This window comes from Danio rerio, chromosome 4, assembly GCF_052040795.2.
Source record: "Danio rerio strain M-AB ecotype USA chromosome 4, GRCz13ab, whole genome shotgun sequence".
NCBI classification, from domain to species: domain Eukaryota; kingdom Metazoa; phylum Chordata; class Actinopteri; order Cypriniformes; family Danionidae; genus Danio; species Danio rerio.
The window spans coordinates 48,007,501-48,022,453 of record NC_141024.2 but is presented as its reverse complement, the minus strand read 5'-3'; the positions used below and the strand labels follow the sequence as shown (position 1 = coordinate 48,022,453).

At 51.4% G+C, this 14,953-nt stretch overlaps 1 protein-coding gene and 85 non-coding genes across 86 annotated transcripts in view; all 86 read left to right on the top strand.

Annotated features, from left to right (window-relative positions):
* The window catches only part of LOC141381647 (uncharacterized), a 751,802-nt gene that overhangs the window by 423,265 nt on the left and 313,584 nt on the right, over nucleotides 1-14,953 (top strand). The window lies entirely within an intron of this gene.
* Nucleotides 14-132, top strand: LOC137491829 (5S ribosomal RNA). Its single transcript, XR_015944017.1, has one exon. It is a non-coding gene; the product is annotated as a 5S ribosomal RNA (ribosomal RNA).
* Nucleotides 191-309, top strand: LOC137491828 (5S ribosomal RNA). The gene has a single exon (XR_015944016.1). It is a non-coding gene; the product is annotated as a 5S ribosomal RNA (ribosomal RNA).
* Nucleotides 368-486, top strand: LOC137491826 (5S ribosomal RNA). Its single transcript, XR_015944015.1, has one exon. It is a non-coding gene; the product is annotated as a 5S ribosomal RNA (ribosomal RNA).
* On the top strand, nucleotides 545-663 carry LOC137491825 (5S ribosomal RNA). Its single transcript, XR_015944014.1, has one exon. It is a non-coding gene; the product is annotated as a 5S ribosomal RNA (ribosomal RNA).
* On the top strand, nucleotides 722-840 carry LOC137491824 (5S ribosomal RNA). Its single transcript, XR_015944013.1, has one exon. It is a non-coding gene; the product is annotated as a 5S ribosomal RNA (ribosomal RNA).
* Nucleotides 899-1,017, top strand: LOC137491823 (5S ribosomal RNA). The gene has a single exon (XR_015944012.1). It is a non-coding gene; the product is annotated as a 5S ribosomal RNA (ribosomal RNA).
* Nucleotides 1,076-1,194, top strand: LOC137493831 (5S ribosomal RNA). Its single transcript, XR_015944011.1, has one exon. It is a non-coding gene; the product is annotated as a 5S ribosomal RNA (ribosomal RNA).
* Nucleotides 1,253-1,371, top strand: LOC137491822 (5S ribosomal RNA). The gene has a single exon (XR_015944010.1). It is a non-coding gene; the product is annotated as a 5S ribosomal RNA (ribosomal RNA).
* LOC137491821 (5S ribosomal RNA) lies at nucleotides 1,430-1,548 on the top strand. The gene has a single exon (XR_015944009.1). It is a non-coding gene; the product is annotated as a 5S ribosomal RNA (ribosomal RNA).
* Nucleotides 1,607-1,725, top strand: LOC137491820 (5S ribosomal RNA). Its single transcript, XR_015944008.1, has one exon. It is a non-coding gene; the product is annotated as a 5S ribosomal RNA (ribosomal RNA).
* LOC137491819 (5S ribosomal RNA) lies at nucleotides 1,784-1,902 on the top strand. The gene has a single exon (XR_015944007.1). It is a non-coding gene; the product is annotated as a 5S ribosomal RNA (ribosomal RNA).
* Nucleotides 1,961-2,079, top strand: LOC137491818 (5S ribosomal RNA). The gene has a single exon (XR_015944006.1). It is a non-coding gene; the product is annotated as a 5S ribosomal RNA (ribosomal RNA).
* On the top strand, nucleotides 2,138-2,256 carry LOC137491817 (5S ribosomal RNA). Its single transcript, XR_015944005.1, has one exon. It is a non-coding gene; the product is annotated as a 5S ribosomal RNA (ribosomal RNA).
* LOC137491815 (5S ribosomal RNA) lies at nucleotides 2,315-2,433 on the top strand. The gene has a single exon (XR_015944004.1). It is a non-coding gene; the product is annotated as a 5S ribosomal RNA (ribosomal RNA).
* LOC137491814 (5S ribosomal RNA) lies at nucleotides 2,492-2,610 on the top strand. Its single transcript, XR_015944003.1, has one exon. It is a non-coding gene; the product is annotated as a 5S ribosomal RNA (ribosomal RNA).
* LOC137491813 (5S ribosomal RNA) lies at nucleotides 2,669-2,787 on the top strand. Its single transcript, XR_015944002.1, has one exon. It is a non-coding gene; the product is annotated as a 5S ribosomal RNA (ribosomal RNA).
* Nucleotides 2,846-2,964, top strand: LOC137491812 (5S ribosomal RNA). The gene has a single exon (XR_015944001.1). It is a non-coding gene; the product is annotated as a 5S ribosomal RNA (ribosomal RNA).
* On the top strand, nucleotides 3,023-3,141 carry LOC137491811 (5S ribosomal RNA). The gene has a single exon (XR_015944000.1). It is a non-coding gene; the product is annotated as a 5S ribosomal RNA (ribosomal RNA).
* LOC137491810 (5S ribosomal RNA) lies at nucleotides 3,200-3,318 on the top strand. Its single transcript, XR_015943999.1, has one exon. It is a non-coding gene; the product is annotated as a 5S ribosomal RNA (ribosomal RNA).
* On the top strand, nucleotides 3,377-3,495 carry LOC137493641 (5S ribosomal RNA). Its single transcript, XR_015943997.1, has one exon. It is a non-coding gene; the product is annotated as a 5S ribosomal RNA (ribosomal RNA).
* On the top strand, nucleotides 3,554-3,672 carry LOC137491809 (5S ribosomal RNA). The gene has a single exon (XR_015943996.1). It is a non-coding gene; the product is annotated as a 5S ribosomal RNA (ribosomal RNA).
* On the top strand, nucleotides 3,731-3,849 carry LOC137491808 (5S ribosomal RNA). The gene has a single exon (XR_015943995.1). It is a non-coding gene; the product is annotated as a 5S ribosomal RNA (ribosomal RNA).
* Nucleotides 3,908-4,026, top strand: LOC137492830 (5S ribosomal RNA). The gene has a single exon (XR_015943994.1). It is a non-coding gene; the product is annotated as a 5S ribosomal RNA (ribosomal RNA).
* Nucleotides 4,085-4,203, top strand: LOC137493951 (5S ribosomal RNA). The gene has a single exon (XR_015943993.1). It is a non-coding gene; the product is annotated as a 5S ribosomal RNA (ribosomal RNA).
* On the top strand, nucleotides 4,262-4,380 carry LOC137494148 (5S ribosomal RNA). Its single transcript, XR_015943992.1, has one exon. It is a non-coding gene; the product is annotated as a 5S ribosomal RNA (ribosomal RNA).
* LOC137491807 (5S ribosomal RNA) lies at nucleotides 4,439-4,557 on the top strand. Its single transcript, XR_015943991.1, has one exon. It is a non-coding gene; the product is annotated as a 5S ribosomal RNA (ribosomal RNA).
* LOC137491806 (5S ribosomal RNA) lies at nucleotides 4,616-4,734 on the top strand. The gene has a single exon (XR_015943990.1). It is a non-coding gene; the product is annotated as a 5S ribosomal RNA (ribosomal RNA).
* Nucleotides 4,793-4,911, top strand: LOC137491804 (5S ribosomal RNA). The gene has a single exon (XR_015943989.1). It is a non-coding gene; the product is annotated as a 5S ribosomal RNA (ribosomal RNA).
* Nucleotides 4,970-5,088, top strand: LOC137492680 (5S ribosomal RNA). The gene has a single exon (XR_015943988.1). It is a non-coding gene; the product is annotated as a 5S ribosomal RNA (ribosomal RNA).
* On the top strand, nucleotides 5,147-5,265 carry LOC137493409 (5S ribosomal RNA). Its single transcript, XR_015943987.1, has one exon. It is a non-coding gene; the product is annotated as a 5S ribosomal RNA (ribosomal RNA).
* On the top strand, nucleotides 5,324-5,442 carry LOC137493410 (5S ribosomal RNA). Its single transcript, XR_015943986.1, has one exon. It is a non-coding gene; the product is annotated as a 5S ribosomal RNA (ribosomal RNA).
* On the top strand, nucleotides 5,501-5,619 carry LOC137493411 (5S ribosomal RNA). The gene has a single exon (XR_015943985.1). It is a non-coding gene; the product is annotated as a 5S ribosomal RNA (ribosomal RNA).
* On the top strand, nucleotides 5,678-5,796 carry LOC137492681 (5S ribosomal RNA). Its single transcript, XR_015943984.1, has one exon. It is a non-coding gene; the product is annotated as a 5S ribosomal RNA (ribosomal RNA).
* On the top strand, nucleotides 5,855-5,973 carry LOC137493412 (5S ribosomal RNA). The gene has a single exon (XR_015943983.1). It is a non-coding gene; the product is annotated as a 5S ribosomal RNA (ribosomal RNA).
* Nucleotides 6,032-6,150, top strand: LOC137493413 (5S ribosomal RNA). The gene has a single exon (XR_015943982.1). It is a non-coding gene; the product is annotated as a 5S ribosomal RNA (ribosomal RNA).
* On the top strand, nucleotides 6,209-6,327 carry LOC137493414 (5S ribosomal RNA). The gene has a single exon (XR_015943981.1). It is a non-coding gene; the product is annotated as a 5S ribosomal RNA (ribosomal RNA).
* On the top strand, nucleotides 6,386-6,504 carry LOC137492683 (5S ribosomal RNA). Its single transcript, XR_015943980.1, has one exon. It is a non-coding gene; the product is annotated as a 5S ribosomal RNA (ribosomal RNA).
* LOC137493416 (5S ribosomal RNA) lies at nucleotides 6,563-6,681 on the top strand. The gene has a single exon (XR_015943979.1). It is a non-coding gene; the product is annotated as a 5S ribosomal RNA (ribosomal RNA).
* LOC137493417 (5S ribosomal RNA) lies at nucleotides 6,740-6,858 on the top strand. Its single transcript, XR_015943978.1, has one exon. It is a non-coding gene; the product is annotated as a 5S ribosomal RNA (ribosomal RNA).
* LOC137493418 (5S ribosomal RNA) lies at nucleotides 6,917-7,035 on the top strand. The gene has a single exon (XR_015943977.1). It is a non-coding gene; the product is annotated as a 5S ribosomal RNA (ribosomal RNA).
* On the top strand, nucleotides 7,094-7,212 carry LOC137492684 (5S ribosomal RNA). Its single transcript, XR_015943976.1, has one exon. It is a non-coding gene; the product is annotated as a 5S ribosomal RNA (ribosomal RNA).
* Nucleotides 7,271-7,389, top strand: LOC137493419 (5S ribosomal RNA). The gene has a single exon (XR_015943975.1). It is a non-coding gene; the product is annotated as a 5S ribosomal RNA (ribosomal RNA).
* On the top strand, nucleotides 7,448-7,566 carry LOC137493420 (5S ribosomal RNA). The gene has a single exon (XR_015943974.1). It is a non-coding gene; the product is annotated as a 5S ribosomal RNA (ribosomal RNA).
* On the top strand, nucleotides 7,625-7,743 carry LOC137493422 (5S ribosomal RNA). Its single transcript, XR_015943973.1, has one exon. It is a non-coding gene; the product is annotated as a 5S ribosomal RNA (ribosomal RNA).
* LOC137492685 (5S ribosomal RNA) lies at nucleotides 7,802-7,920 on the top strand. Its single transcript, XR_015943971.1, has one exon. It is a non-coding gene; the product is annotated as a 5S ribosomal RNA (ribosomal RNA).
* On the top strand, nucleotides 7,979-8,097 carry LOC137493423 (5S ribosomal RNA). Its single transcript, XR_015943970.1, has one exon. It is a non-coding gene; the product is annotated as a 5S ribosomal RNA (ribosomal RNA).
* Nucleotides 8,156-8,274, top strand: LOC137491787 (5S ribosomal RNA). Its single transcript, XR_015943969.1, has one exon. It is a non-coding gene; the product is annotated as a 5S ribosomal RNA (ribosomal RNA).
* LOC137492829 (5S ribosomal RNA) lies at nucleotides 8,333-8,451 on the top strand. The gene has a single exon (XR_015943968.1). It is a non-coding gene; the product is annotated as a 5S ribosomal RNA (ribosomal RNA).
* LOC137491786 (5S ribosomal RNA) lies at nucleotides 8,510-8,628 on the top strand. Its single transcript, XR_015943967.1, has one exon. It is a non-coding gene; the product is annotated as a 5S ribosomal RNA (ribosomal RNA).
* On the top strand, nucleotides 8,687-8,805 carry LOC137491785 (5S ribosomal RNA). Its single transcript, XR_015943965.1, has one exon. It is a non-coding gene; the product is annotated as a 5S ribosomal RNA (ribosomal RNA).
* On the top strand, nucleotides 8,864-8,982 carry LOC137491784 (5S ribosomal RNA). The gene has a single exon (XR_015943964.1). It is a non-coding gene; the product is annotated as a 5S ribosomal RNA (ribosomal RNA).
* On the top strand, nucleotides 9,041-9,159 carry LOC137493640 (5S ribosomal RNA). Its single transcript, XR_015943963.1, has one exon. It is a non-coding gene; the product is annotated as a 5S ribosomal RNA (ribosomal RNA).
* On the top strand, nucleotides 9,218-9,336 carry LOC137491782 (5S ribosomal RNA). Its single transcript, XR_015943962.1, has one exon. It is a non-coding gene; the product is annotated as a 5S ribosomal RNA (ribosomal RNA).
* On the top strand, nucleotides 9,395-9,513 carry LOC137491781 (5S ribosomal RNA). The gene has a single exon (XR_015943961.1). It is a non-coding gene; the product is annotated as a 5S ribosomal RNA (ribosomal RNA).
* Nucleotides 9,572-9,690, top strand: LOC137492828 (5S ribosomal RNA). The gene has a single exon (XR_015943960.1). It is a non-coding gene; the product is annotated as a 5S ribosomal RNA (ribosomal RNA).
* LOC137491780 (5S ribosomal RNA) lies at nucleotides 9,749-9,867 on the top strand. The gene has a single exon (XR_015943959.1). It is a non-coding gene; the product is annotated as a 5S ribosomal RNA (ribosomal RNA).
* Nucleotides 9,926-10,044, top strand: LOC137494147 (5S ribosomal RNA). Its single transcript, XR_015943958.1, has one exon. It is a non-coding gene; the product is annotated as a 5S ribosomal RNA (ribosomal RNA).
* Nucleotides 10,103-10,221, top strand: LOC137491779 (5S ribosomal RNA). The gene has a single exon (XR_015943957.1). It is a non-coding gene; the product is annotated as a 5S ribosomal RNA (ribosomal RNA).
* On the top strand, nucleotides 10,280-10,398 carry LOC137491778 (5S ribosomal RNA). The gene has a single exon (XR_015943956.1). It is a non-coding gene; the product is annotated as a 5S ribosomal RNA (ribosomal RNA).
* Nucleotides 10,457-10,575, top strand: LOC137491777 (5S ribosomal RNA). Its single transcript, XR_015943954.1, has one exon. It is a non-coding gene; the product is annotated as a 5S ribosomal RNA (ribosomal RNA).
* LOC137493515 (5S ribosomal RNA) lies at nucleotides 10,634-10,752 on the top strand. Its single transcript, XR_015943953.1, has one exon. It is a non-coding gene; the product is annotated as a 5S ribosomal RNA (ribosomal RNA).
* Nucleotides 10,811-10,929, top strand: LOC137491776 (5S ribosomal RNA). The gene has a single exon (XR_015943952.1). It is a non-coding gene; the product is annotated as a 5S ribosomal RNA (ribosomal RNA).
* On the top strand, nucleotides 10,988-11,106 carry LOC137491775 (5S ribosomal RNA). Its single transcript, XR_015943951.1, has one exon. It is a non-coding gene; the product is annotated as a 5S ribosomal RNA (ribosomal RNA).
* LOC137491774 (5S ribosomal RNA) lies at nucleotides 11,165-11,283 on the top strand. Its single transcript, XR_015943950.1, has one exon. It is a non-coding gene; the product is annotated as a 5S ribosomal RNA (ribosomal RNA).
* On the top strand, nucleotides 11,342-11,460 carry LOC137493808 (5S ribosomal RNA). The gene has a single exon (XR_015943949.1). It is a non-coding gene; the product is annotated as a 5S ribosomal RNA (ribosomal RNA).
* On the top strand, nucleotides 11,519-11,637 carry LOC137491773 (5S ribosomal RNA). The gene has a single exon (XR_015943948.1). It is a non-coding gene; the product is annotated as a 5S ribosomal RNA (ribosomal RNA).
* On the top strand, nucleotides 11,696-11,814 carry LOC137493998 (5S ribosomal RNA). Its single transcript, XR_015943947.1, has one exon. It is a non-coding gene; the product is annotated as a 5S ribosomal RNA (ribosomal RNA).
* On the top strand, nucleotides 11,873-11,991 carry LOC137493456 (5S ribosomal RNA). The gene has a single exon (XR_015943946.1). It is a non-coding gene; the product is annotated as a 5S ribosomal RNA (ribosomal RNA).
* LOC137491771 (5S ribosomal RNA) lies at nucleotides 12,050-12,168 on the top strand. The gene has a single exon (XR_015943945.1). It is a non-coding gene; the product is annotated as a 5S ribosomal RNA (ribosomal RNA).
* LOC137491770 (5S ribosomal RNA) lies at nucleotides 12,227-12,345 on the top strand. Its single transcript, XR_015943943.1, has one exon. It is a non-coding gene; the product is annotated as a 5S ribosomal RNA (ribosomal RNA).
* LOC137493682 (5S ribosomal RNA) lies at nucleotides 12,404-12,522 on the top strand. The gene has a single exon (XR_015943942.1). It is a non-coding gene; the product is annotated as a 5S ribosomal RNA (ribosomal RNA).
* LOC137491769 (5S ribosomal RNA) lies at nucleotides 12,581-12,699 on the top strand. Its single transcript, XR_015943941.1, has one exon. It is a non-coding gene; the product is annotated as a 5S ribosomal RNA (ribosomal RNA).
* Nucleotides 12,758-12,876, top strand: LOC137493807 (5S ribosomal RNA). The gene has a single exon (XR_015943940.1). It is a non-coding gene; the product is annotated as a 5S ribosomal RNA (ribosomal RNA).
* LOC137494105 (5S ribosomal RNA) lies at nucleotides 12,935-13,053 on the top strand. The gene has a single exon (XR_015943939.1). It is a non-coding gene; the product is annotated as a 5S ribosomal RNA (ribosomal RNA).
* On the top strand, nucleotides 13,112-13,230 carry LOC137491768 (5S ribosomal RNA). The gene has a single exon (XR_015943938.1). It is a non-coding gene; the product is annotated as a 5S ribosomal RNA (ribosomal RNA).
* LOC137491767 (5S ribosomal RNA) lies at nucleotides 13,289-13,407 on the top strand. Its single transcript, XR_015943937.1, has one exon. It is a non-coding gene; the product is annotated as a 5S ribosomal RNA (ribosomal RNA).
* Nucleotides 13,466-13,584, top strand: LOC137493973 (5S ribosomal RNA). Its single transcript, XR_015943936.1, has one exon. It is a non-coding gene; the product is annotated as a 5S ribosomal RNA (ribosomal RNA).
* Nucleotides 13,643-13,761, top strand: LOC137491766 (5S ribosomal RNA). Its single transcript, XR_015943935.1, has one exon. It is a non-coding gene; the product is annotated as a 5S ribosomal RNA (ribosomal RNA).
* Nucleotides 13,820-13,938, top strand: LOC137491765 (5S ribosomal RNA). Its single transcript, XR_015943934.1, has one exon. It is a non-coding gene; the product is annotated as a 5S ribosomal RNA (ribosomal RNA).
* LOC137491764 (5S ribosomal RNA) lies at nucleotides 13,997-14,115 on the top strand. The gene has a single exon (XR_015943933.1). It is a non-coding gene; the product is annotated as a 5S ribosomal RNA (ribosomal RNA).
* On the top strand, nucleotides 14,174-14,292 carry LOC137491763 (5S ribosomal RNA). Its single transcript, XR_015943932.1, has one exon. It is a non-coding gene; the product is annotated as a 5S ribosomal RNA (ribosomal RNA).
* Nucleotides 14,351-14,469, top strand: LOC137493666 (5S ribosomal RNA). The gene has a single exon (XR_015943931.1). It is a non-coding gene; the product is annotated as a 5S ribosomal RNA (ribosomal RNA).
* On the top strand, nucleotides 14,528-14,646 carry LOC137493756 (5S ribosomal RNA). The gene has a single exon (XR_015943930.1). It is a non-coding gene; the product is annotated as a 5S ribosomal RNA (ribosomal RNA).
* LOC137491762 (5S ribosomal RNA) lies at nucleotides 14,705-14,823 on the top strand. Its single transcript, XR_015943929.1, has one exon. It is a non-coding gene; the product is annotated as a 5S ribosomal RNA (ribosomal RNA).
* Nucleotides 14,882-14,953, top strand: part of LOC137491760 (5S ribosomal RNA) — a 119-nt gene continuing 47 nt past the window's right edge. Inside the window, exon 1 of the ribosomal RNA XR_015943928.1 lies at nucleotides 14,882-14,953. This exon is cut by the window's right edge and continues 47 nt beyond it. This is a non-coding gene — a ribosomal RNA (5S ribosomal RNA).

Genomic DNA, 14,953 nt, shown 5'->3' with positions numbered 1-14,953 from the left:
GACAGCCTCTTTCGCTTACGGCCATACCACCCTGGAAATGCCCGATCTCATCTGAACTCGGAAGTAAAGCAGGGTCGGGCCTGGTTAGTACTTGGATGGGAGACCGCCTGGGAATACCAGGTGCTGTAAGCTTTTCGAAGTGCTTCATTTGGCAGCTGATTTAAATAGCCAACGCTTGACAGCCTCTTTCGCTTACGGCCATACCACCCTGGAAATGCCCGATCTCATCTGAACTCGGAAGTAAAGCAGGGTCGGGCCTGGTTAGTACTTGGATGGGAGACCGCCTGGGAATACCAGGTGCTGTAAGCTTTTCGAAGTGCTTCATTTGGCAGCTGATTTAAATAGCCAACGCTTGACAGCCTCTTTCGCTTACGGCCATACCACCCTGGAAATGCCCGATCTCATCTGAACTCGGAAGTAAAGCAGGGTCGGGCCTGGTTAGTACTTGGATGGGAGACCGCCTGGGAATACCAGGTGCTGTAAGCTTTTCGAAGTGCTTCATTTGGCAGCTGATTTAAATAGCCAACGCTTGACAGCCTCTTTCGCTTACGGCCATACCACCCTGGAAATGCCCGATCTCATCTGAACTCGGAAGTAAAGCAGGGTCGGGCCTGGTTAGTACTTGGATGGGAGACCGCCTGGGAATACCAGGTGCTGTAAGCTTTTCGAAGTGCTTCATTTGGCAGCTGATTTAAATAGCCAACGCTTGACAGCCTCTTTCGCTTACGGCCATACCACCCTGGAAATGCCCGATCTCATCTGAACTCGGAAGTAAAGCAGGGTCGGGCCTGGTTAGTACTTGGATGGGAGACCGCCTGGGAATACCAGGTGCTGTAAGCTTTTCGAAGTGCTTCATTTGGCAGCTGATTTAAATAGCCAACGCTTGACAGCCTCTTTCGCTTACGGCCATACCACCCTGGAAATGCCCGATCTCATCTGAACTCGGAAGTAAAGCAGGGTCGGGCCTGGTTAGTACTTGGATGGGAGACCGCCTGGGAATACCAGGTGCTGTAAGCTTTTCGAAGTGCTTCATTTGGCAGCTGATTTAAATAGCCAACGCTTGACAGCCTCTTTCGCTTACGGCCATACCACCCTGGAAATGCCCGATCTCATCTGAACTCGGAAGTAAAGCAGGGTCGGGCCTGGTTAGTACTTGGATGGGAGACCGCCTGGGAATACCAGGTGCTGTAAGCTTTTCGAAGTGCTTCATTTGGCAGCTGATTTAAATAGCCAACGCTTGACAGCCTCTTTCGCTTACGGCCATACCACCCTGGAAATGCCCGATCTCATCTGAACTCGGAAGTAAAGCAGGGTCGGGCCTGGTTAGTACTTGGATGGGAGACCGCCTGGGAATACCAGGTGCTGTAAGCTTTTCGAAGTGCTTCATTTGGCAGCTGATTTAAATAGCCAACGCTTGACAGCCTCTTTCGCTTACGGCCATACCACCCTGGAAATGCCCGATCTCATCTGAACTCGGAAGTAAAGCAGGGTCGGGCCTGGTTAGTACTTGGATGGGAGACCGCCTGGGAATACCAGGTGCTGTAAGCTTTTCGAAGTGCTTCATTTGGCAGCTGATTTAAATAGCCAACGCTTGACAGCCTCTTTCGCTTACGGCCATACCACCCTGGAAATGCCCGATCTCATCTGAACTCGGAAGTAAAGCAGGGTCGGGCCTGGTTAGTACTTGGATGGGAGACCGCCTGGGAATACCAGGTGCTGTAAGCTTTTCGAAGTGCTTCATTTGGCAGCTGATTTAAATAGCCAACGCTTGACAGCCTCTTTCGCTTACGGCCATACCACCCTGGAAATGCCCGATCTCATCTGAACTCGGAAGTAAAGCAGGGTCGGGCCTGGTTAGTACTTGGATGGGAGACCGCCTGGGAATACCAGGTGCTGTAAGCTTTTCGAAGTGCTTCATTTGGCAGCTGATTTAAATAGCCAACGCTTGACAGCCTCTTTCGCTTACGGCCATACCACCCTGGAAATGCCCGATCTCATCTGAACTCGGAAGTAAAGCAGGGTCGGGCCTGGTTAGTACTTGGATGGGAGACCGCCTGGGAATACCAGGTGCTGTAAGCTTTTCGAAGTGCTTCATTTGGCAGCTGATTTAAATAGCCAACGCTTGACAGCCTCTTTCGCTTACGGCCATACCACCCTGGAAATGCCCGATCTCATCTGAACTCGGAAGTAAAGCAGGGTCGGGCCTGGTTAGTACTTGGATGGGAGACCGCCTGGGAATACCAGGTGCTGTAAGCTTTTCGAAGTGCTTCATTTGGCAGCTGATTTAAATAGCCAACGCTTGACAGCCTCTTTCGCTTACGGCCATACCACCCTGGAAATGCCCGATCTCATCTGAACTCGGAAGTAAAGCAGGGTCGGGCCTGGTTAGTACTTGGATGGGAGACCGCCTGGGAATACCAGGTGCTGTAAGCTTTTCGAAGTGCTTCATTTGGCAGCTGATTTAAATAGCCAACGCTTGACAGCCTCTTTCGCTTACGGCCATACCACCCTGGAAATGCCCGATCTCATCTGAACTCGGAAGTAAAGCAGGGTCGGGCCTGGTTAGTACTTGGATGGGAGACCGCCTGGGAATACCAGGTGCTGTAAGCTTTTCGAAGTGCTTCATTTGGCAGCTGATTTAAATAGCCAACGCTTGACAGCCTCTTTCGCTTACGGCCATACCACCCTGGAAATGCCCGATCTCATCTGAACTCGGAAGTAAAGCAGGGTCGGGCCTGGTTAGTACTTGGATGGGAGACCGCCTGGGAATACCAGGTGCTGTAAGCTTTTCGAAGTGCTTCATTTGGCAGCTGATTTAAATAGCCAACGCTTGACAGCCTCTTTCGCTTACGGCCATACCACCCTGGAAATGCCCGATCTCATCTGAACTCGGAAGTAAAGCAGGGTCGGGCCTGGTTAGTACTTGGATGGGAGACCGCCTGGGAATACCAGGTGCTGTAAGCTTTTCGAAGTGCTTCATTTGGCAGCTGATTTAAATAGCCAACGCTTGACAGCCTCTTTCGCTTACGGCCATACCACCCTGGAAATGCCCGATCTCATCTGAACTCGGAAGTAAAGCAGGGTCGGGCCTGGTTAGTACTTGGATGGGAGACCGCCTGGGAATACCAGGTGCTGTAAGCTTTTCGAAGTGCTTCATTTGGCAGCTGATTTAAATAGCCAACGCTTGACAGCCTCTTTCGCTTACGGCCATACCACCCTGGAAATGCCCGATCTCATCTGAACTCGGAAGTAAAGCAGGGTCGGGCCTGGTTAGTACTTGGATGGGAGACCGCCTGGGAATACCAGGTGCTGTAAGCTTTTCGAAGTGCTTCATTTGGCAGCTGATTTAAATAGCCAACGCTTGACAGCCTCTTTCGCTTACGGCCATACCACCCTGGAAATGCCCGATCTCATCTGAACTCGGAAGTAAAGCAGGGTCGGGCCTGGTTAGTACTTGGATGGGAGACCGCCTGGGAATACCAGGTGCTGTAAGCTTTTCGAAGTGCTTCATTTGGCAGCTGATTTAAATAGCCAACGCTTGACAGCCTCTTTCGCTTACGGCCATACCACCCTGGAAATGCCCGATCTCATCTGAACTCGGAAGTAAAGCAGGGTCGGGCCTGGTTAGTACTTGGATGGGAGACCGCCTGGGAATACCAGGTGCTGTAAGCTTTTCGAAGTGCTTCATTTGGCAGCTGATTTAAATAGCCAACGCTTGACAGCCTCTTTCGCTTACGGCCATACCACCCTGGAAATGCCCGATCTCATCTGAACTCGGAAGTAAAGCAGGGTCGGGCCTGGTTAGTACTTGGATGGGAGACCGCCTGGGAATACCAGGTGCTGTAAGCTTTTCGAAGTGCTTCATTTGGCAGCTGATTTAAATAGCCAACGCTTGACAGCCTCTTTCGCTTACGGCCATACCACCCTGGAAATGCCCGATCTCATCTGAACTCGGAAGTAAAGCAGGGTCGGGCCTGGTTAGTACTTGGATGGGAGACCGCCTGGGAATACCAGGTGCTGTAAGCTTTTCGAAGTGCTTCATTTGGCAGCTGATTTAAATAGCCAACGCTTGACAGCCTCTTTCGCTTACGGCCATACCACCCTGGAAATGCCCGATCTCATCTGAACTCGGAAGTAAAGCAGGGTCGGGCCTGGTTAGTACTTGGATGGGAGACCGCCTGGGAATACCAGGTGCTGTAAGCTTTTCGAAGTGCTTCATTTGGCAGCTGATTTAAATAGCCAACGCTTGACAGCCTCTTTCGCTTACGGCCATACCACCCTGGAAATGCCCGATCTCATCTGAACTCGGAAGTAAAGCAGGGTCGGGCCTGGTTAGTACTTGGATGGGAGACCGCCTGGGAATACCAGGTGCTGTAAGCTTTTCGAAGTGCTTCATTTGGCAGCTGATTTAAATAGCCAACGCTTGACAGCCTCTTTCGCTTACGGCCATACCACCCTGGAAATGCCCGATCTCATCTGAACTCGGAAGTAAAGCAGGGTCGGGCCTGGTTAGTACTTGGATGGGAGACCGCCTGGGAATACCAGGTGCTGTAAGCTTTTCGAAGTGCTTCATTTGGCAGCTGATTTAAATAGCCAACGCTTGACAGCCTCTTTCGCTTACGGCCATACCACCCTGGAAATGCCCGATCTCATCTGAACTCGGAAGTAAAGCAGGGTCGGGCCTGGTTAGTACTTGGATGGGAGACCGCCTGGGAATACCAGGTGCTGTAAGCTTTTCGAAGTGCTTCATTTGGCAGCTGATTTAAATAGCCAACGCTTGACAGCCTCTTTCGCTTACGGCCATACCACCCTGGAAATGCCCGATCTCATCTGAACTCGGAAGTAAAGCAGGGTCGGGCCTGGTTAGTACTTGGATGGGAGACCGCCTGGGAATACCAGGTGCTGTAAGCTTTTCGAAGTGCTTCATTTGGCAGCTGATTTAAATAGCCAACGCTTGACAGCCTCTTTCGCTTACGGCCATACCACCCTGGAAATGCCCGATCTCATCTGAACTCGGAAGTAAAGCAGGGTCGGGCCTGGTTAGTACTTGGATGGGAGACCGCCTGGGAATACCAGGTGCTGTAAGCTTTTCGAAGTGCTTCATTTGGCAGCTGATTTAAATAGCCAACGCTTGACAGCCTCTTTCGCTTACGGCCATACCACCCTGGAAATGCCCGATCTCATCTGAACTCGGAAGTAAAGCAGGGTCGGGCCTGGTTAGTACTTGGATGGGAGACCGCCTGGGAATACCAGGTGCTGTAAGCTTTTCGAAGTGCTTCATTTGGCAGCTGATTTAAATAGCCAACGCTTGACAGCCTCTTTCGCTTACGGCCATACCACCCTGGAAATGCCCGATCTCATCTGAACTCGGAAGTAAAGCAGGGTCGGGCCTGGTTAGTACTTGGATGGGAGACCGCCTGGGAATACCAGGTGCTGTAAGCTTTTCGAAGTGCTTCATTTGGCAGCTGATTTAAATAGCCAACGCTTGACAGCCTCTTTCGCTTACGGCCATACCACCCTGGAAATGCCCGATCTCATCTGAACTCGGAAGTAAAGCAGGGTCGGGCCTGGTTAGTACTTGGATGGGAGACCGCCTGGGAATACCAGGTGCTGTAAGCTTTTCGAAGTGCTTCATTTGGCAGCTGATTTAAATAGCCAACGCTTGACAGCCTCTTTCGCTTACGGCCATACCACCCTGGAAATGCCCGATCTCATCTGAACTCGGAAGTAAAGCAGGGTCGGGCCTGGTTAGTACTTGGATGGGAGACCGCCTGGGAATACCAGGTGCTGTAAGCTTTTCGAAGTGCTTCATTTGGCAGCTGATTTAAATAGCCAACGCTTGACAGCCTCTTTCGCTTACGGCCATACCACCCTGGAAATGCCCGATCTCATCTGAACTCGGAAGTAAAGCAGGGTCGGGCCTGGTTAGTACTTGGATGGGAGACCGCCTGGGAATACCAGGTGCTGTAAGCTTTTCGAAGTGCTTCATTTGGCAGCTGATTTAAATAGCCAACGCTTGACAGCCTCTTTCGCTTACGGCCATACCACCCTGGAAATGCCCGATCTCATCTGAACTCGGAAGTAAAGCAGGGTCGGGCCTGGTTAGTACTTGGATGGGAGACCGCCTGGGAATACCAGGTGCTGTAAGCTTTTCGAAGTGCTTCATTTGGCAGCTGATTTAAATAGCCAACGCTTGACAGCCTCTTTCGCTTACGGCCATACCACCCTGGAAATGCCCGATCTCATCTGAACTCGGAAGTAAAGCAGGGTCGGGCCTGGTTAGTACTTGGATGGGAGACCGCCTGGGAATACCAGGTGCTGTAAGCTTTTCGAAGTGCTTCATTTGGCAGCTGATTTAAATAGCCAACGCTTGACAGCCTCTTTCGCTTACGGCCATACCACCCTGGAAATGCCCGATCTCATCTGAACTCGGAAGTAAAGCAGGGTCGGGCCTGGTTAGTACTTGGATGGGAGACCGCCTGGGAATACCAGGTGCTGTAAGCTTTTCGAAGTGCTTCATTTGGCAGCTGATTTAAATAGCCAACGCTTGACAGCCTCTTTCGCTTACGGCCATACCACCCTGGAAATGCCCGATCTCATCTGAACTCGGAAGTAAAGCAGGGTCGGGCCTGGTTAGTACTTGGATGGGAGACCGCCTGGGAATACCAGGTGCTGTAAGCTTTTCGAAGTGCTTCATTTGGCAGCTGATTTAAATAGCCAACGCTTGACAGCCTCTTTCGCTTACGGCCATACCACCCTGGAAATGCCCGATCTCATCTGAACTCGGAAGTAAAGCAGGGTCGGGCCTGGTTAGTACTTGGATGGGAGACCGCCTGGGAATACCAGGTGCTGTAAGCTTTTCGAAGTGCTTCATTTGGCAGCTGATTTAAATAGCCAACGCTTGACAGCCTCTTTCGCTTACGGCCATACCACCCTGGAAATGCCCGATCTCATCTGAACTCGGAAGTAAAGCAGGGTCGGGCCTGGTTAGTACTTGGATGGGAGACCGCCTGGGAATACCAGGTGCTGTAAGCTTTTCGAAGTGCTTCATTTGGCAGCTGATTTAAATAGCCAACGCTTGACAGCCTCTTTCGCTTACGGCCATACCACCCTGGAAATGCCCGATCTCATCTGAACTCGGAAGTAAAGCAGGGTCGGGCCTGGTTAGTACTTGGATGGGAGACCGCCTGGGAATACCAGGTGCTGTAAGCTTTTCGAAGTGCTTCATTTGGCAGCTGATTTAAATAGCCAACGCTTGACAGCCTCTTTCGCTTACGGCCATACCACCCTGGAAATGCCCGATCTCATCTGAACTCGGAAGTAAAGCAGGGTCGGGCCTGGTTAGTACTTGGATGGGAGACCGCCTGGGAATACCAGGTGCTGTAAGCTTTTCGAAGTGCTTCATTTGGCAGCTGATTTAAATAGCCAACGCTTGACAGCCTCTTTCGCTTACGGCCATACCACCCTGGAAATGCCCGATCTCATCTGAACTCGGAAGTAAAGCAGGGTCGGGCCTGGTTAGTACTTGGATGGGAGACCGCCTGGGAATACCAGGTGCTGTAAGCTTTTCGAAGTGCTTCATTTGGCAGCTGATTTAAATAGCCAACGCTTGACAGCCTCTTTCGCTTACGGCCATACCACCCTGGAAATGCCCGATCTCATCTGAACTCGGAAGTAAAGCAGGGTCGGGCCTGGTTAGTACTTGGATGGGAGACCGCCTGGGAATACCAGGTGCTGTAAGCTTTTCGAAGTGCTTCATTTGGCAGCTGATTTAAATAGCCAACGCTTGACAGCCTCTTTCGCTTACGGCCATACCACCCTGGAAATGCCCGATCTCATCTGAACTCGGAAGTAAAGCAGGGTCGGGCCTGGTTAGTACTTGGATGGGAGACCGCCTGGGAATACCAGGTGCTGTAAGCTTTTCGAAGTGCTTCATTTGGCAGCTGATTTAAATAGCCAACGCTTGACAGCCTCTTTCGCTTACGGCCATACCACCCTGGAAATGCCCGATCTCATCTGAACTCGGAAGTAAAGCAGGGTCGGGCCTGGTTAGTACTTGGATGGGAGACCGCCTGGGAATACCAGGTGCTGTAAGCTTTTCGAAGTGCTTCATTTGGCAGCTGATTTAAATAGCCAACGCTTGACAGCCTCTTTCGCTTACGGCCATACCACCCTGGAAATGCCCGATCTCATCTGAACTCGGAAGTAAAGCAGGGTCGGGCCTGGTTAGTACTTGGATGGGAGACCGCCTGGGAATACCAGGTGCTGTAAGCTTTTCGAAGTGCTTCATTTGGCAGCTGATTTAAATAGCCAACGCTTGACAGCCTCTTTCGCTTACGGCCATACCACCCTGGAAATGCCCGATCTCATCTGAACTCGGAAGTAAAGCAGGGTCGGGCCTGGTTAGTACTTGGATGGGAGACCGCCTGGGAATACCAGGTGCTGTAAGCTTTTCGAAGTGCTTCATTTGGCAGCTGATTTAAATAGCCAACGCTTGACAGCCTCTTTCGCTTACGGCCATACCACCCTGGAAATGCCCGATCTCATCTGAACTCGGAAGTAAAGCAGGGTCGGGCCTGGTTAGTACTTGGATGGGAGACCGCCTGGGAATACCAGGTGCTGTAAGCTTTTCGAAGTGCTTCATTTGGCAGCTGATTTAAATAGCCAACGCTTGACAGCCTCTTTCGCTTACGGCCATACCACCCTGGAAATGCCCGATCTCATCTGAACTCGGAAGTAAAGCAGGGTCGGGCCTGGTTAGTACTTGGATGGGAGACCGCCTGGGAATACCAGGTGCTGTAAGCTTTTCGAAGTGCTTCATTTGGCAGCTGATTTAAATAGCCAACGCTTGACAGCCTCTTTCGCTTACGGCCATACCACCCTGGAAATGCCCGATCTCATCTGAACTCGGAAGTAAAGCAGGGTCGGGCCTGGTTAGTACTTGGATGGGAGACCGCCTGGGAATACCAGGTGCTGTAAGCTTTTCGAAGTGCTTCATTTGGCAGCTGATTTAAATAGCCAACGCTTGACAGCCTCTTTCGCTTACGGCCATACCACCCTGGAAATGCCCGATCTCATCTGAACTCGGAAGTAAAGCAGGGTCGGGCCTGGTTAGTACTTGGATGGGAGACCGCCTGGGAATACCAGGTGCTGTAAGCTTTTCGAAGTGCTTCATTTGGCAGCTGATTTAAATAGCCAACGCTTGACAGCCTCTTTCGCTTACGGCCATACCACCCTGGAAATGCCCGATCTCATCTGAACTCGGAAGTAAAGCAGGGTCGGGCCTGGTTAGTACTTGGATGGGAGACCGCCTGGGAATACCAGGTGCTGTAAGCTTTTCGAAGTGCTTCATTTGGCAGCTGATTTAAATAGCCAACGCTTGACAGCCTCTTTCGCTTACGGCCATACCACCCTGGAAATGCCCGATCTCATCTGAACTCGGAAGTAAAGCAGGGTCGGGCCTGGTTAGTACTTGGATGGGAGACCGCCTGGGAATACCAGGTGCTGTAAGCTTTTCGAAGTGCTTCATTTGGCAGCTGATTTAAATAGCCAACGCTTGACAGCCTCTTTCGCTTACGGCCATACCACCCTGGAAATGCCCGATCTCATCTGAACTCGGAAGTAAAGCAGGGTCGGGCCTGGTTAGTACTTGGATGGGAGACCGCCTGGGAATACCAGGTGCTGTAAGCTTTTCGAAGTGCTTCATTTGGCAGCTGATTTAAATAGCCAACGCTTGACAGCCTCTTTCGCTTACGGCCATACCACCCTGGAAATGCCCGATCTCATCTGAACTCGGAAGTAAAGCAGGGTCGGGCCTGGTTAGTACTTGGATGGGAGACCGCCTGGGAATACCAGGTGCTGTAAGCTTTTCGAAGTGCTTCATTTGGCAGCTGATTTAAATAGCCAACGCTTGACAGCCTCTTTCGCTTACGGCCATACCACCCTGGAAATGCCCGATCTCATCTGAACTCGGAAGTAAAGCAGGGTCGGGCCTGGTTAGTACTTGGATGGGAGACCGCCTGGGAATACCAGGTGCTGTAAGCTTTTCGAAGTGCTTCATTTGGCAGCTGATTTAAATAGCCAACGCTTGACAGCCTCTTTCGCTTACGGCCATACCACCCTGGAAATGCCCGATCTCATCTGAACTCGGAAGTAAAGCAGGGTCGGGCCTGGTTAGTACTTGGATGGGAGACCGCCTGGGAATACCAGGTGCTGTAAGCTTTTCGAAGTGCTTCATTTGGCAGCTGATTTAAATAGCCAACGCTTGACAGCCTCTTTCGCTTACGGCCATACCACCCTGGAAATGCCCGATCTCATCTGAACTCGGAAGTAAAGCAGGGTCGGGCCTGGTTAGTACTTGGATGGGAGACCGCCTGGGAATACCAGGTGCTGTAAGCTTTTCGAAGTGCTTCATTTGGCAGCTGATTTAAATAGCCAACGCTTGACAGCCTCTTTCGCTTACGGCCATACCACCCTGGAAATGCCCGATCTCATCTGAACTCGGAAGTAAAGCAGGGTCGGGCCTGGTTAGTACTTGGATGGGAGACCGCCTGGGAATACCAGGTGCTGTAAGCTTTTCGAAGTGCTTCATTTGGCAGCTGATTTAAATAGCCAACGCTTGACAGCCTCTTTCGCTTACGGCCATACCACCCTGGAAATGCCCGATCTCATCTGAACTCGGAAGTAAAGCAGGGTCGGGCCTGGTTAGTACTTGGATGGGAGACCGCCTGGGAATACCAGGTGCTGTAAGCTTTTCGAAGTGCTTCATTTGGCAGCTGATTTAAATAGCCAACGCTTGACAGCCTCTTTCGCTTACGGCCATACCACCCTGGAAATGCCCGATCTCATCTGAACTCGGAAGTAAAGCAGGGTCGGGCCTGGTTAGTACTTGGATGGGAGACCGCCTGGGAATACCAGGTGCTGTAAGCTTTTCGAAGTGCTTCATTTGGCAGCTGATTTAAATAGCCAACGCTTGACAGCCTCTTTCGCTTACGGCCATACCACCCTGGAAATGCCCGATCTCATCTGAACTCGGAAGTAAAGCAGGGTCGGGCCTGGTTAGTACTTGGATGGGAGACCGCCTGGGAATACCAGGTGCTGTAAGCTTTTCGAAGTGCTTCATTTGGCAGCTGATTTAAATAGCCAACGCTTGACAGCCTCTTTCGCTTACGGCCATACCACCCTGGAAATGCCCGATCTCATCTGAACTCGGAAGTAAAGCAGGGTCGGGCCTGGTTAGTACTTGGATGGGAGACCGCCTGGGAATACCAGGTGCTGTAAGCTTTTCGAAGTGCTTCATTTGGCAGCTGATTTAAATAGCCAACGCTTGACAGCCTCTTTCGCTTACGGCCATACCACCCTGGAAATGCCCGATCTCATCTGAACTCGGAAGTAAAGCAGGGTCGGGCCTGGTTAGTACTTGGATGGGAGACCGCCTGGGAATACCAGGTGCTGTAAGCTTTTCGAAGTGCTTCATTTGGCAGCTGATTTAAATAGCCAACGCTTGACAGCCTCTTTCGCTTACGGCCATACCACCCTGGAAATGCCCGATCTCATCTGAACTCGGAAGTAAAGCAGGGTCGGGCCTGGTTAGTACTTGGATGGGAGACCGCCTGGGAATACCAGGTGCTGTAAGCTTTTCGAAGTGCTTCATTTGGCAGCTGATTTAAATAGCCAACGCTTGACAGCCTCTTTCGCTTACGGCCATACCACCCTGGAAATGCCCGATCTCATCTGAACTCGGAAGTAAAGCAGGGTCGGGCCTGGTTAGTACTTGGATGGGAGACCGCCTGGGAATACCAGGTGCTGTAAGCTTTTCGAAGTGCTTCATTTGGCAGCTGATTTAAATAGCCAACGCTTGACAGCCTCTTTCGCTTACGGCCATACCACCCTGGAAATGCCCGATCTCATCTGAACTCGGAAGTAAAGCAGGGTCGGGCCTGGTTAGTACTTGGATGGGAGACCGCCTGGGAATACCAGGTGCTGTAAGCTTTTCGAAGTGCTTCATTTGGCAGCTGATTTAAATAGCCAACGCTTGACAGCCTCTTTCGCTTACGGCCATACCACCCTGGAAATGCCCGATCTCATCTGAACTCGGAAGTAAAGCAGGGTCGGGCCTGGTTAGTACTTGGATGGGAGACCGCCTGGGAATACCAGGTGCTGTAAGCTTTTCGAAGTGCTTCATTTGGCAGCTGATTTAAATAGCCAACGCTTGACAGCCTCTTTCGCTTACGGCCATACCACCCTGGAAATGCCCGATCTCATCTGAACTCGGAAGTAAAGCAGGGTCGGGCCTGGTTAGTACTTGGATGGGAGACCGCCTGGGAATACCAGGTGCTGTAAGCTTTTCGAAGTGCTTCATTTGGCAGCTGATTTAAATAGCCAACGCTTGACAGCCTCTTTCGCTTACGGCCATACCACCCTGGAAATGCCCGATCTCATCTGAACTCGGAAGTAAAGCAGGGTCGGGCCTGGTTAGTACTTGGATGGGAGACCGCCTGGGAATACCAGGTGCTGTAAGCTTTTCGAAGTGCTTCATTTGGCAGCTGATTTAAATAGCCAACGCTTGACAGCCTCTTTCGCTTACGGCCATACCACCCTGGAAATGCCCGATCTCATCTGAACTCGGAAGTAAAGCAGGGTCGGGCCTGGTTAGTACTTGGATGGGAGACCGCCTGGGAATACCAGGTGCTGTAAGCTTTTCGAAGTGCTTCATTTGGCAGCTGATTTAAATAGCCAACGCTTGACAGCCTCTTTCGCTTACGGCCATACCACCCTGGAAATGCCCGATCTCATCTGAACTCGGAAGTAAAGCAGGGTCGGGCCTGGTTAGTACTTGGATGGGAGACCGCCTGGGAATACCAGGTGCTGTAAGCTTTTCGAAGTGCTTCATTTGGCAGCTGATTTAAATAGCCAACGCTTGACAGCCTCTTTCGCTTACGGCCATACCACCCTGGAAATGCCCGATCTCATCTGAACTCGGAAGTAAAGCAGGGTCGGGCCTGGTTAGTACTTGGATGGGAGACCGCCTGGGAATACCAGGTGCTGTAAGCTTTTCGAAGTGCTTCATTTGGCAGCTGATTTAAATAGCCAACGCTTGACAGCCTCTTTCGCTTACGGCCATACCACCCTGGAAATGCCCGATCTCATCTGAACTCGGAAGTAAAGCAGGGTCGGGCCTGGTTAGTACTTGGATGGGAGACCGCCTGGGAATACCAGGTGCTGTAAGCTTTTCGAAGTGCTTCATTTGGCAGCTGATTTAAATAGCCAACGCTTGACAGCCTCTTTCGCTTACGGCCATACCACCCTGGAAATGCCCGATCTCATCTGAACTCGGAAGTAAAGCAGGGTCGGGCCTGGTTAGTACTTGGATGGGAGACCGCCTGGGAATACCAGGTGCTGTAAGCTTTTCGAAGTGCTTCATTTGGCAGCTGATTTAAATAGCCAACGCTTGACAGCCTCTTTCGCTTACGGCCATACCACCCTGGAAATGCCCGATCTCATCTGAACTCGGAAGTAAAGCAGGGTCGGGCCTGGTTAGTACTTGGATGGGAGACCGCCTGGGAATACCAGGTGCTGTAAGCTTTTCGAAGTGCTTCATTTGGCAGCTGATTTAAATAGCCAACGCTTGACAGCCTCTTTCGCTTACGGCCATACCACCCTGGAAATGCCCGATCTCATCTGAACTCGGAAGTAAAGCAGGGTCGGGCCTGGTTAGTACTTGGATGGGAGACCGCCTGGGAATACCAGGTGCTGTAAGCTTTTCGAAGTGCTTCATTTGGCAGCTGATTTAAATAGCCAACGCTTGACAGCCTCTTTCGCTTACGGCCATACCACCCTGGAAATGCCCGATCTCATCTGAACTCGGAAGTAAAGCAGGGTCGGGCCTGGTTAGTACTTGGATGGGAGACCGCCTGGGAATACCAGGTGCTGTAAGCTTTTCGAAGTGCTTCATTTGGCAGCTGATTTAAATAGCCAACGCTTGACAGCCTCTTTCGCTTACGGCCATACCACCCTGGAAATGCCCGATCTCATCTGAACTCGGAAGTAAAGCAGGGTCGGGCCTGGTTAGTACTTGGATGGGAGACCGCCTGGGAATACCAGGTGCTGTAAGCTTTTCGAAGTGCTTCATTTGGCAGCTGATTTAAATAGCCAACGCTTGACAGCCTCTTTCGCTTACGGCCATACCACCCTGGAAATGCCCGATCTCATCTGAACTCGGAAGTAAAGCAGGGTCGGGCCTGGTTAGTACTTGGATGGGAGACCGCCTGGGAATACCAGGTGCTGTAAGCTTTTCGAAGTGCTTCATTTGGCAGCTGATTTAAATAGCCAACGCTTGACAGCCTCTTTCGCTTACGGCCATACCACCCTGGAAATGCCCGATCTCATCTGAACTCGGAAGTAAAGCAGGGTCGGGCCTGGTTAGTACTTGGATGGGAGACCGCCTGGGAATACCAGGTGCTGTAAGCTTTTCGAAGTGCTTCATTTGGCAGCTGATTTAAATAGCCAACGCTTGACAGCCTCTTTCGCTTACGGCCATACCACCCTGGAAATGCCCGATCTCATCTGAACTCGGAAGTAAAGCAGGGTCGGGCCTGGTTAGTACTTGGATGGGAGACCGCCTGGGAATACCAGGTGCTGTAAGCTTTTCGAAGTGCTTCATTTGGCAGCTGATTTAAATAGCCAACGCTTGACAGCCTCTTTCGCTTACGGCCATACCACCCTGGAAATGCCCGATCTCATCTGAACTCGGAAGTAAAGCAGGGTCGGGCCTGGTTAGTACTTGGATGGGAGACCGCCTGGGAATACCAGGTGCTGTAAGCTTTTCGAAGTGCTTCATTTGGCAGCTGATTTAAATAGCCAACGCTTGACAGCCTCTTTCGCTTACGGCCATACCACCCTGGAAATGCCCGATCTCATCTGAACTCGGAAGTAAAGCAGGGTCGGGCCTGGT